This window comes from Urocitellus parryii, chromosome 12 (assembly GCF_045843805.1).
Source record: "Urocitellus parryii isolate mUroPar1 chromosome 12, mUroPar1.hap1, whole genome shotgun sequence".
Lineage (NCBI taxonomy): Eukaryota > Metazoa > Chordata > Mammalia > Rodentia > Sciuridae > Urocitellus > Urocitellus parryii.
In genome coordinates, this window is record NC_135542.1 from 9,131,504 (window position 1) to 9,144,808 (window position 13,305).

The 13,305-nt window shown below is 44.8% G+C and overlaps 1 protein-coding gene across 1 annotated transcript in view; it reads right to left on the reverse strand.

The window, feature by feature from the left end:
- The window catches only part of Tgfbrap1 (transforming growth factor beta receptor associated protein 1), a 62,391-nt gene extending 55,035 nt beyond the window's left edge, over positions 1-7,356 (reverse strand). Inside the window, exon 1 of the mRNA XM_026411340.2 lies at positions 7,227-7,356. The gene's annotated coding sequence lies outside the window, so the exon portion shown is untranslated. The remainder of the gene's footprint in view (positions 1-7,226) is intronic.
- Between the last annotated feature and the right edge of the window lie 5,949 nt (positions 7,357-13,305).

Sequence of the window (13,305 nt, forward strand, 5' to 3'; positions counted from 1 at the left end):
ACAAATTTGTGTGCCTTTTCTCCTGTTAATCTGTCTACTGTCAGTTAATTCCAGAGATGCTCATTATGGAACCTTCAAAGAGCAGAGGGAAAGTTTTAACCCTCTCACACTATGCTGCTGACTGAATAAAGAGCTGAATCACAGCCTTGAAATTCTGTTTTGGTGGGGAAGAGGGAAACCTTGCTAACAAAAACCTCCACTGCCAGCTATATTCAGATGCATCTCTGTGCTAACCCAGGAAAAGAAAATGTTAATAGAAATCCTCTACTAACAAACCAATACCTACCTCCAGTTCCCTTGGGGAATTCTTCACAGTATGTAGAAATAACTCACTTACTCCTGTCTTTATGTTTGTTTACAGTGCGGCTGATTGAATCGAACAGGCCCACTACCTCTGACCTACAGCCCCCAGCCCCAATAACACATTTAATACACTTATAAATAACATTTAATACAACCACATAAGCATCTCAAAACTTTTGAGTTGCACCTAAAAGATACATTTCAGTGGCTTTATGGGTTTGTCCCTCCTCTTAGGAGATAAACTGACTTATCAATGATCACTGTAATGGACATCATCTCAAGATTATGAAAAATGTGAATCATCTCAGTGACTGCTCTTAAGTCAGATGCAGTTTGGTATGACTTCAAGGCTCAATGGCCACACGAGATTATTTTTTCATGATAGGATGGCATGAAATTGTGTTTTTTTAAGCCACAGTTGGCTTCAGGTTGGGGAAGGGAGGGTCTTTGCTAAGTCCTCCAGATGCTCTCACAGGGTAATGAGGGGACTGGAGCACGTGGCAACTATAGAGAGAGGTGGGGGAAGCAAGAGGACAGGATTCCCATGGCTTACCAGGGCAGAGGGAAGGAGAACTGCTCACTGGGCGCAGACACCAGTGACCTTGAGGACAGCAGAGCCACCAGGAACCCCAGAACTTTATCTGAGAAGCTCCCACTGCTTGAGGGGGAGACACACAATGCACCCCAGCATGAAATTAAAATGTAATCGCAGCACGTCACCTCTGTGTGTTCTTTCCAAAAATACCCGGCCTCAACCTAATCATGAGAAAACACCAGACACGCCCCAACCCAGGGCCATTCTGCAGAGTCCCTGACACCCTTCAAGAGTGCTGAGGTCATGGAAAAGACAGGAAAGCCCGCGGAACCGTGTCACGGAAAGCAGACCAAGGACACATGACGCCAAATGTGCTGGGCTAAACTGGGTCAGGAAAAGGATCCTGGAATGCTGGGATGGGAAAAAGCCACCTGAAATCTGACTACAGCGTGCAGTTTGGTTAATAGTGTTGTTCCCATACGAATATATTCTTTGGGATCAAAGCAGGGTGGGGCCGCCTGGGAATCTCTTCTCCAGCAGGAAAGGGGCTGATCAGGAGATCTGGGTCTCAGTCACCATGAAGAATGAGATGAAACAGTGTCCACTGGAAGACTCCCTAATGTCCCTGGGGAGCTACTGCAGTGATTGTATGATTTGTTTTATTGAATCATTTCGGGAGGAGACTTGTCTCCAGTGTAGTGTCCTAGCTTAATATTCTACATATGAATGGCAAGCTTGCATTTCAAAGAGGAGAATTTGGAAGCCAGGCATGGTGGAGCACTCCTGTAGTCCCAGGTACTTGAGCTCAGGAGTTCAAGACCAGCCTTGGCAATGTAGTGACACCTTGTCTCAAAAAGATAGATAGATAGATAGATAGATAGATAGATAGATAGATAGATAGATAGATAGATTGGATAGATAGACAGACAGATAGGAGAGTCTGGGACTTTGGCTGATTTGAAATATCCTCTGTGGAGGGGCTCCAAATGGATTGGGGTAAATGGCAGCTGACTCTTGCTGGGGACAGAAGTGGGGAGACCATGAGCTTTGGGAGCAGAAGTTCTGACAGGGAGCCCTGAGGCTGGGAAGAGTGAGGCCCTCTGTTAGGGTCAAGGTCTCACAGTTCAATGGGGCCACCCCAGTGATAAGCCATAGTAAATAAAAGGCATAGGGCATGGTGACATTCCCAGTATTAACTGGGAATGCTGACTTCTGGTTGTGGCTTGTCCATTTTCTTATGATCTTGGGCCAGTCACTGCCTCCTCTGTGAACAGGAACTTAGACTTAACTGTAGGCTTCCCCATGCTATTATTTAGCTGCTCTGGGCCAGGAGGGAAGAAATGGCAGTGCAGAAGGGTTGACTAACCATGGCTGGTAGGTGGAGAGCTGGGATGCCAATCTAAGCAACTTGACTCCAGGCATGTGCCCTTAACCAGCTGCCACACTGCCTCCCCGGACAAAGTCAGCTCCAAGGCTGGATGGCACCAGCTGCCTATAGCCCTGACATTGAGACTGTTCTTTGTGACAGCCCCTGGGGTCTGGGTTTGGTAGGCTACTGAGCCTTCTTTTCTTCCTTACAATGACTCTGTGAAATAGACACTACTAGGAGAGATGGTGATGTTAGGTAGCCTTCTCAAGGTGCAAAGCTGAAAGGTGGTGACACAGGGACTTTGCCCACTCGTTTCTGACTCCAAGGCCATGTCCTTCCTGCTGTATTGATGGAGGGTAGGCAGTATGATCTCAGACCTTCTCTTAGCACTCAGTCCCTCCTGCAACATCTCTATGCAAAAGGCCACCAGGGTACTTAAAGGTAACTGACTGTCCTGCTGCAGCTCATCCTGAGGGGATCCTGGTAATCAGCAGAGGACTCGCTTCCCGTTGCGGGTCTAGAAGACGATTCCCATGATTCTATCTGCTCAGACACAGAACAACGTTTACACGTTTCCTACCAAAACAGGAGACTCGTCTATGTCACATAAATTGTTTTTTTTTTGTTTTTAAAGAGAGAGTGAGAGAGGAGAGGGAGGGAGAGAGAGAGAGAGAGAGAGAGAGAGAGAGAGAGAGAGAGAGAGAATTTTTTTTAATATTTTATTTTTTTTTTAGTTCTTGGCGGACACAACATCTTTGTTGGTATGTGGTGCTGAGGATTGAACCCAGGCCGCACGCATGCCAGGCGAGTGCGCTACCACTTGAGCCACATCCCCAGCCCACATAAATTGTTTTTACTGAACGGTACCCCAGGCTGGCCATGTGCTCTCTAAGTACCCACAGCCGTCTGTTTATGACTCAATCATGAAATTTGCTAGGAGTCAGCAACAAATTCACTGATTTGTACCAAGGGCAAATTTCCCCCTTTTTGAAAATTAAGAAGAAAGCAAAGGATTAGTCACAACAAAATGGGCCTGTTTCAATGACCTAAAGGAGCTCAAAAGAAAGAAAGAGACACAGCTAAGCTCTGATTTGTCATCTTGATAATGTTGTCCTGCTGTATACCTATATGTAACTATTCACAGTTGATGTCCTTTTGCCTGGGCAATAATAATCAAGCCCTCTTATCTGTGGGTCCACATCTGTGCATTCAACCAACTGCAGATTGAAAATATTTGGAAAAAAAATTTTGTATAGACTTTTTTTGGTTATTATTACCTAAATAATACATATAACAACTAATTGACAGCATTTATATTGCATTAGGTATTATAAATAATCCATAGATGATTTAAAGTATAAAGGAGGGTGTGCATAGGTTATATGCAAACACTACATCATTTTGTATAAGAGACTTAGCCTCTGAGGATTTTGGTATCTATACATATATATGCACACCATATACACATACCATATGTGGTATGTACACACCATATGTGTATGGTGTGTGTACATGTATGCATATTATATGTGTATATAGATATAAATGTACATCATATAGAATAAGAGTATCATTAACAGTTACAACTTGTGCTAGTCAACTGTCTGTTATTGTGACAATGTACCTGAGAAAATCAACTTAAAGGGAGGGAAAGATTTGTTTTGGCTCATGGTGTCAGAGGTGTGTGGTTGCTTGACTCCCTTGTTTTGGGGCCTGTGGCAAGGCAGGGAGTGTTCTCATGGCAGCCACCGAGCAAGAGAGAGGTAGGGGCTGGGGTCCCAATGCCTCCTTCAAAGCCACATCCCCAGTGAGATCATTGGGAAATGACATCATTTCTTTCCACTGGGTTTTACCACCCTCAACAGTGCCACTGGCTGGTGATCAAACCTTTAGCATATGGCCCTTGGGTAGATAAGATCCAAACCATAACACAACTGAAAAAGGGAACTGGGGAGGGGAGGAAGGAAATGAGAAAGGAGTAGAATGGGAATAGGGGTTTCTAAGGCATTTACTTGATAACAACTTCTTCAACAGAAAACTTTTCAACGGTAATGAAAAATTATCACTTGCCTATGGGATGTAGGCAGTTGTCCTCGTTGACAAACATTACTTTTCTTGAATCTTTAAAGATTCAACAACAGCTACTTGACTATGAGAAAAATATTTTGATCTCAAATCATCAGTATGATTTCTGAATACATTTTGCAGGAAGCATTCAATCTTTTTATTTAGGGTAGCCTCGAATTAAGGTGTTACTTCTACATTTAGTATATATATATATAACTTTCATATATATATATATATATATAAAATTTATATTATATAAATATATATTTATATAAATATATATATATATATATAAATATAAGCATAAATAACCGGGTCAGATTTGCCACTGAGGAGACAAGTTCTAAAGTATGAGCCAAATTATTCAGCAGAATCCAAACACCTGGCTACCACAAATGATTACTTTAATGTATTTCTAATGAGGACTGGATTCTGACCAAGATGAAGACACTCAACCCATTAAGCAAAATTTCCTCGAGTTTTCTTAAAGGATCACAAATTTTTAAGATTAGCATGAAAGAATAAGGCACAATAACTTCCTTCTCTCTCTCTCTCTCTCTCTCTTTCTCTCTCTCTCTCTCTCTCTCTTTTAGTGAACAGAAATGCTAGTTGTATATCAACCCTAGAAAATACAGCACTTTCAAGACAGTGAGTCTATGCTTTTTAAAACTCCTCACTTGGAGCTGTCTACAGGAGGAACAGACCCCATTCAAATACCTTTCTCTGAAAGGTTTAGGACAAGGTTGGTTCTGCTTTGGGAGCCTGCAGTGGTGAACAGCTCTGTCCCCAACTCTACGACAGGTGTGAGTGAAGGAAGTCAGGACTGTTACCATGCTTCTTATCCAAGTGAATTTGAAATGCATGTCTTGATGTGTACAGCAAATTGGAATTCAGAATTCACAATGGGTCTAACTCCAGAATAAAGCAGTCATTGGGTTAATAACTACTCATAGCATAAAACCATACATTTTCAGAACTGACAGAGATATGGCCCTACACTCTCATTTATATTTATTAACAGTGATTTATTGTGCATTTATTAAGTGCCAGGCCCTGTGTCAGATGCTTTTCATGCACACTTTCCTATTAGACTCCATGCACCTTTTGTAATAGTAACCCTATTTAGTTAAGGAAATCAAAATGTGCAGCAAATTGCCCAAGGGCCACAGCTGGGAATTGAACCCACAGCCTACACTCATCATGGCTATGGCCTTCAGACCCATGCCATAGATGAAATGGGGCCTGGGAAAAGCTGGTTGTGAATAGGTTCCAGGGGGTTCCATTAGTATCCTAGGCTGTCTTTTGTTACACACCAAAGAGGCTGCTGCTACAACTGTGGAGGTTGCTTGCCTGGCAGAAATAGAAGGAAAAAGAAAAGGAAGCAGCTGGCCAAATGCTCCTTCCTATGTGCCCATGGAGCTGGAGTATGCAGTTATCTACCAGCTCTGCTGACTAAAAAAGAGAAGTATGTCCACCACTTCTACCGAGTAGCGGGCACCATGCAGCCAACCAGCTCATGCTGCATCAGGATCCTCCCTGCACACCTTCTCAGTGCCTTAACTTATCATCAACCACAATCACACCCAATTCTGCCTTCCTTCCTGTCGAACCAGGTGGCTACCCAGGGCATCAGTGATTGAACCCCACTAAGACCACAGCGCCCAATGTGGTCTCTTTGCCTGTGGGAAGCCCATTTCCAGCAGGTCTAGGAAGGGTCCCAGAGCGGCCTGGGAGATAGGCTTCTTGAAGCAGAAACTACAGTGGGAGCAGAAAACTGGACAGGATCAGTCTTTAAAGTCAACCCATGTAACATACAGAGGCAAGCCACCAACTCCCCCCTGTCCCTCTGGAAGGCACTGGAAAGAGAAAATCCCATAGGGTGCACCTTCCAGCCCTCAATCTGATGTCAAAGACAGGGATCAGGAACCCCACGAGAGGCCTCTTTCTCTGCTCAACATGCCCCCGCCTAATCTCCCAGTTCAGGACAACAATTCAGGCCCTGTGACCCCAAACTTTAGCTCTCAGATGTAAGGGGGTCAGGGAAACCTCAATTACAGCGTTCAAACCATTCAGATCAGAGGTGGAGGCTCCAGAGGCACAGGGGGACAGTCCTTCCAGATCCCTGTGCCCAGAAACACAAGTCAAGGACGAGGTGCACCAGATCTACCTCCACCTTCTACACACACACACACACACACACACACACACACACACTAGCTGACCCCGCACTCTTGCACACCCGTCCCATCCCACAAACACGGGAACATCCAGTGGCTCCCCCAGCAAGCACGCCGGACCCCCAAACTGGACACCGGGCTCCAACCCACAGCTGCACACCTGCTCTACCCTGCAGACCCTCGCTCCGCGTCCCCAGCGTTCCCGTCCCACTACACCTGCCCGAGCGGAGCGCGCACGCAGCGCTCACCCTCCAGCGCGCCCCACGGCCCCTGCTGCCCGCGCAGCCCGGCGCCCGCCGCCGCCCTCCGCGCTCACCGAGGCCCGCGCCCGCCGTCCGCGCCGCCCCCGGCCTGGGGCCCGCCGCCCGCTCCGGCCCGCGGCTCCAGGGCTGCTCGGCCCCGCCGCCGCCGCCGCCGCCGCTTCCCGTCACGTGGCCCGGCCGCCCGGCGCCGCGGAGGGCGGGAGCTCGCGGTGCCCGCGCCCGGCCGCCTGCGGGCCCGCCTGGCGCTCCCGGCCCAGGCCGCGGCCCGCGAGCTGCGGCCCCCGCGGCCCCCGGCCCCAGCCACCACGGCTCCCGCCCGGCGGGGCGACCCGGGCCCGGCGGCGCTCATGCGCCGGCGACGCGCAGTCCGCACCGGCCCCGGCTGCGCGGCCGGAGTCGCCGCTTCTCCTCCCCCACCGGCGCGGGCAGCTCGGGCCCACACCCCGGCCCCGGCGCTCGCCACCGTCCACACCGGAGCGGCGCCGGGCTGGGCGGACGCGCCCGGGATGTACCTGCGCGCGGGTGGACGGCTGGGTGGCGGGCTCCCGGGGAGCGCTTCACCCGCCGCCGCCGAGAGCAGGCCCGGAGCCGACTCGCAGGCGGCCGCCCACTGGGCTGAAGGGCGCTGTTGGGCTCAGCCACCGGTCCCCAGGCCCTCCCCTGGCCCTGGCCCGGGACCCAGGGAATTCTCTGGGAGGAGGATGCTGGAGTGATATTCTTACTTATGGGGATTTAAAGAGGGAGTTCTGGGGCAGTTTTGCTGCTGCTTTGAGTCTATTAATTGCTATTTTGGGGGGTTAAGATACAACGAAAAATCTTAGGTTCCCAGGAATCCAGGAACTCCTCTTAGAAATCTAATTTCACGATGAAAGAATTCGAAAGCTCCCTCCAGAATTGTCAGTGCTAACTCGTAGAAAGGCAAATTTCCCCTGTGATTTTTTCCCAGACTTTTTAGAATCAGTGGGTAACCCGCGGCTTAGACTTTCTTCCAGTCCCTTGGACTGTGACACAAAGATGTCATCCACAAAACAAGCGGGAGGCAGATACTGTATTCCACTCTGTGGTCTTCTGTTTCAAAGGATGAAAAAAGAATAAAAACCCAAATTAAAGAATCAAGAATTAATCTTCCTCCTGGGACCTATTCTCCACCCCTTTCCCTAGTGTGACTTCATGGGCACACACAAGTCCCATCCACTGACAGTGCTGCAGTTCTGACTCAGTGGAACCAGTGTCCCTGGCTCAGCCTCCAACTGGAAGAATCTGCAGTTTTGACCAGCATTTGGGTTTCAAGGGTGAATGGTGGTGAAAAGATGCCAGCAATGAATGGCGCCTGGGAGCTGGACGGCACCAGACTGAACCCAGCTGAAGCTCTGCTTTTTACCCAGGCTCACTCAAGTGACTTGTCATCCACTTATCACTGGCTCTGCGTGGCCTAGAATCTACATTTGTCCTTTTGTATTTTCGTGTTTTCTCATGCCACAAGACACCCCTGCACAAGACTAGTTGCAGAGGTGACTCCTACAGATTGCCAGACACTGAATTAAGTACTTTAGAGCAATTTATTTCTTATACCTTTTACTATACCCTTATGAGCAGGAACTTCGATTTCCCCACTTTCACAAAGAGAGGTAAATGACTTGTCTCAAACCCCATGCTAGGTAAGGAACAGCAAAAACAAGAACCTAGAATTCAACTGACAGTAATTTTTTTAATGTAAAATTAAGTTTTAGTGATTGAATAGATTATGAAGCGAACTTTGTGTCCCAGTTTGGATGATTTAGGAGTGAAAATGTATGCTAACAAGATAATTCAGAAAAAATTATCTCCACTATGAAAGGATTTACCACAGGATTCTGAAAATGGCAAGCTCTATGTGGGCACGTTATTCTGTCTAGAAACATCTGTTCTTACTGGAACTTGCTGAGAAGTCCATGTCTCAAATGACTGGCAGTTATATATAAATGCCTGGACCATAAATGTGCAAATTATCTGCATCAGCTAATTCTAAATTAATCCTGTTATTTCTGTTGGTTATATTTAAAAACAAATATTAATCATATCATTTTCAAAGGAGTATTAACTTCAGTTTTTAATATTTATGAATGACCCAGGGCCCATACCAAATACATTCAGTATTTTATAGAAGGTGAAAAAGATATGTTCTAATAGAAGATGAAGATTAAGAGTTTCGTAGATATAACTAGACGCTATAATACTTGCTGTCTACTTTCAAAATGTAACATCCTCAATAAATGCACTTTGCAGGCCTTACTTTCTCACTGGGCATAAGCTCAGGAAGGCAAAGAATGTGTCTACCAGATTCTCTGCTGTATCTTTCTGAATATAGCTCTCAACCAAGTTTTTAAAATTATTGATGGTCAATAATGATGAACTAAATTATCTTTAAAAGGACTTTTTTGTTTGTTTTGATACTGGGAATTGAACATAAGGCCTGGCACATGCTAAGCACACCCTCTACACTGAGTTATACAACTAGCCTCAAAGAAGCCTTTAATGCAGATTGTGTTATTCTCATGTAAAGTACTCCAAAAAGCACATGTCAAGTTTGGATGGATATCATTTTAGAAGTTACACTTATGATTTAAAAAAAAAACAACAAAGGTTATTACATGCCATGTTTTCTTTTTTAGGGGGTGGAGTGTGTTAGGATAGAAGTCAAGGCCTCATGCATGCTAGGATAGAAGACAAGGCCTCATGCATGCTAGGATAGAAGTCAAGGCCTCATGCATGCTAATTAAATGCTCTACCACTTCCCAGACCCTAGCTGTCAGGTTTTAAGAACTTTTACGTGTACAGTACTGACTTAATCATACAGACACACGTACTTGAAATCTAGCTTCAGTAAAATAAACTTTTTGAACTGTTACTCAAATCAGCTATTTTCTGAGCAGCTCCTACATGTCCCATACTATGCCAGAGGCTGGAGAACATACTGAATTGAGGAAGAAAGTCTCTGTCCTTAGGTGGATGAACTTAGTGAGGCAGCTTATAAAGTATAGCTGCTAGCCAACAGTAACATCACCACCTTTGAACTGTTAGAAATGCAAATTCCTGTGCCTGTACTCCAAACTTATGAAATAAAAAACTCTGGAGTTAGAGCCCATAATACTGTTTATACAAGAACTCCAGGGGATTCTAATGATTGATTTTGAGAACCACTAAATTAAGAGGACATGTGGGAGAACCACCTCCCTTCCCTCTGCCCACCCACCAGCCAGATCAAAAAGGGGAAAAAAAAGTGCACTAGAGGCCCTGTTGCCCCATTGCTCAGTTGGGAAGTGCCTGAGGATCAGGAAAGGTTCATTCATTCTGTTCATGCAGCACTTACTGTTCTTGCATCGTGTGGCAGGCACTGTGCTGGAGAACCCCAAGATAAAGAGGTGACCTGTGACATGAGTGCCATAATATGAATGCTTGTGTGTCCCCCAAATGCATGTGGAAACCAACTCCCCAATGTGACAGTATTAAGGGTAGAGCCCTCATGAATGGGATTTATGTCCTATAGAAGAAGTCTAAGAGAGTCTGTTGGCCCCTTCCACCACATGAGGATGCAGTTACAAGAATGCATTTATGAGGAACGGGCCTTCACCAGATACTGAATCTGCCAGCACCTTGGACTTCCCACCTTCAGAAGTCTGAACAATACATTTCTGTTGCTTATAAGCCACCCAATCTATAGTATTTTATCATAGCAGCCTGTACTGGGTTTGTAAGAAAGCGAGGAGCTGAGTAAGCACATCTTTATTGTACCCTGATTGTAAAAGGAATGAGCAATGACAATAATCAAAAAATATGATTGTTGTTTTAAATAGCAAAAAACACAAGTCCAAAATGTGAAGAATCCCTTAAATTGTTCCCTTCACTTTAAAGCCCCTTAATTTAAGTTCAGATATATTTCTGAATAATGATATGTGTGACATAATATCTTCCATATTACACGAGCAACAGGCATCAGCCCCCTAAGTTCTTGGTATACATTTTGTTCATGACTTATTCATTCTTATAGTGAACAGACACATGAGTGGTGGGAACATGAAGTTAAGAGAATAATTCTATAAAATGGGTCTACTGCTTTCACTTTTAAAAGGCAATTTACCTGCAGCCTTGCCTGGCTCAAGTGGACAGGACATGTCACATTCCACAGAAAACTACTTGTTATCTACAGGAGAAATGTAAGCCAAAATAATGTTGATAAGAGGAACACAAGTTACCCAGAAGAGGGAGACCTTTACAACCCTTTCATAGACCAAATCTGATAAGGATACGATAAGGATGATGCCCCCTAGAATAATAAAATCTGTAAGAAGAGGTTCCAGTTAGAACCAGTCAAGTTGGGCCAAAGTGACCTAGAGTTGTAGTGGCAGTGGGGACTTGAATGTCTGATGTCATCCTGCTGTCGGTCGAAAGTCAAGAGGTGGAGCTGATCTGAATTCTCTGGAAACTTCCCTAGGATTCCTAATAAACTGTAGGACGGGGGATACACTGTCCCCTCCTTTCTGAGAAGACCCACTCTCACCTTTGAGTGTGTCCCCTTTCCCCTTTCCCATCCCTTCTAATAAACTCAGGCCTATAACTGAGCAAATTGTCTGAAATCTTTGACTTGATTATAAGAATCAGTCGGTGTTTGAAGGGGAGCCTTCATGCTGCCTCAGCTTCCTGGAAGGCCTCAGCACTGTAACAACTCCACAGTTATTTACTGAGTACTTACTAAGTACAAGCAGGATGATGCTAGTGAGCCAGGTGAAGGATTCAGAGGAAATGCAGGGAACTTGCCCTAGAGGAACTTACCAGCTAGTGAGGCGATGATTCCAGGGAGCTAAGGGTTGGTTCCCCTTAGTTTTGTTCTTGTCATCTATAGCTACCCAATAAAAATGTAAATAAAACCTGACCATCTTTGAATGAAGTGAAATTTCTCACAATGCTTAGCTTCAAGTGTAGAGTGACTTCTGGTTACTATCTAAAACTGGCAGGTAATATGAATAAACTTCAGTCTACAAACTCAGATGTGTAAGAAACTTTTTTTTCCTATAACAGAACCTTCCTTCTCTTTGAAGCCTATTTTCTGCTGCAGAGATATCAATCTTCTCAATATGAGACCCTCCCCTTTACCTTGAGGCTGTGCCTAGGTTGGAATGATCTTAAGGATCCAGAAGAGAAGTGAGAGACATTAAGTCCTCAAATCACTGGTCCCACAGGAATCTGAATTGTTCTGCCCACCATGATTTCCATCTTTTGGTTTCAGGCTTGAGGGTTAGGATGTCTGAGGCTTTCTTGCTATGTGGTATGGCTACAATCTCTGTGAGGCAGCCTTTTAACCTGGACATATTTGAGGATTCATCCCTGAACTTTTTAGAAATGCAAATTCTAGGGCCTCCCCACCAATCTCCTGAAACAGAAAACTCTGTCTAAAACATAGCCATCTGACTACAAAATTCTCCAAGATTCCACTCTCAGAGATTCTGCCCAGGAAAGAGTGAGCAGACATTACAAACAATCTTTTTTCCTTTGGAGGAGGGAAACTCATAGTTCCTGCTCTCTTAATATTATTATCATTATTTGCCTCAATTAATGATTTCCTCTGTACCGAGATTTTTGCTTCAGAGTCATCTAGAATAATACTAGTGGATTTGTTCTACGCAAGGAAGTACTTTTAAACTGGGAAGTACTGGGATGGGAAAAAAAAAAAACAGACAAGATTTGACCTACCATAAAACATTTTTGCAGATGAAGAAGTTGAGGTGTTAGGTTATGTGATTAGTCCAGAAAACCACAGGGAAAAAGAATACAGCAAAAACTTATAACCACTTTCCAGACTTGTTTGTTTCCCTCTTGTACCATCATCCTGTCCTTCTCTCCCTTCGTGAAAATGACTAGGTAGAGGCAAAGGAGAGGCATTTGACATACTTCAGCTCCAATTGTTACAACACTGTGAGGTGGTATTACAATTTCATCTCAGAGATAAGGAAGCTATGACTAAGAGAGATGAAGTATTTGTCTTAATGAGAGTAATGCAAATCTGGAAAGCTGCCCTTTCTCCCCTTCTCTAGACTGCTCCCTATGACCAAAAACTTTCAAAAAACCACTTACTGGTTCTTAATCATTTGTTCTATAAACGAATGTCATACAATTTCTACTCCTTTGACCATTCTTCACAGAAGCAGCACAGCATTTTTCTATTGAAAAGATCAAGGCTGAGACAAGCTCACCTAAGGTCTCTATGCAGAAGAACAAAATTTGAACTGAGATCTGCTTTCAAGTCCAGGTTGTCTCCAAGGCTTTTCACTTTTTCCAGTGAAGGAAATGGAAATGGGAATAAAAATACCACTCATGCCAATTTCATTATTGTTGTTGTTACCAGGGCACTTAACTACTGAGTCACAGCTCCAGACCTTTTTATTTATTTCGTTCTTAATTTTGAGACAGGGTCTCACTAAGTTGTTTAGGGCCTCGATAAATTGCTGAGACTGGCTTTGAACTTGTGATTCTCCTCCCTCAGCCTTTTGAGCCCCTGGGATTATGATGTTTGCCACCACATCCAGCTCACTATTGTTATAAAACTATCAAACCAGA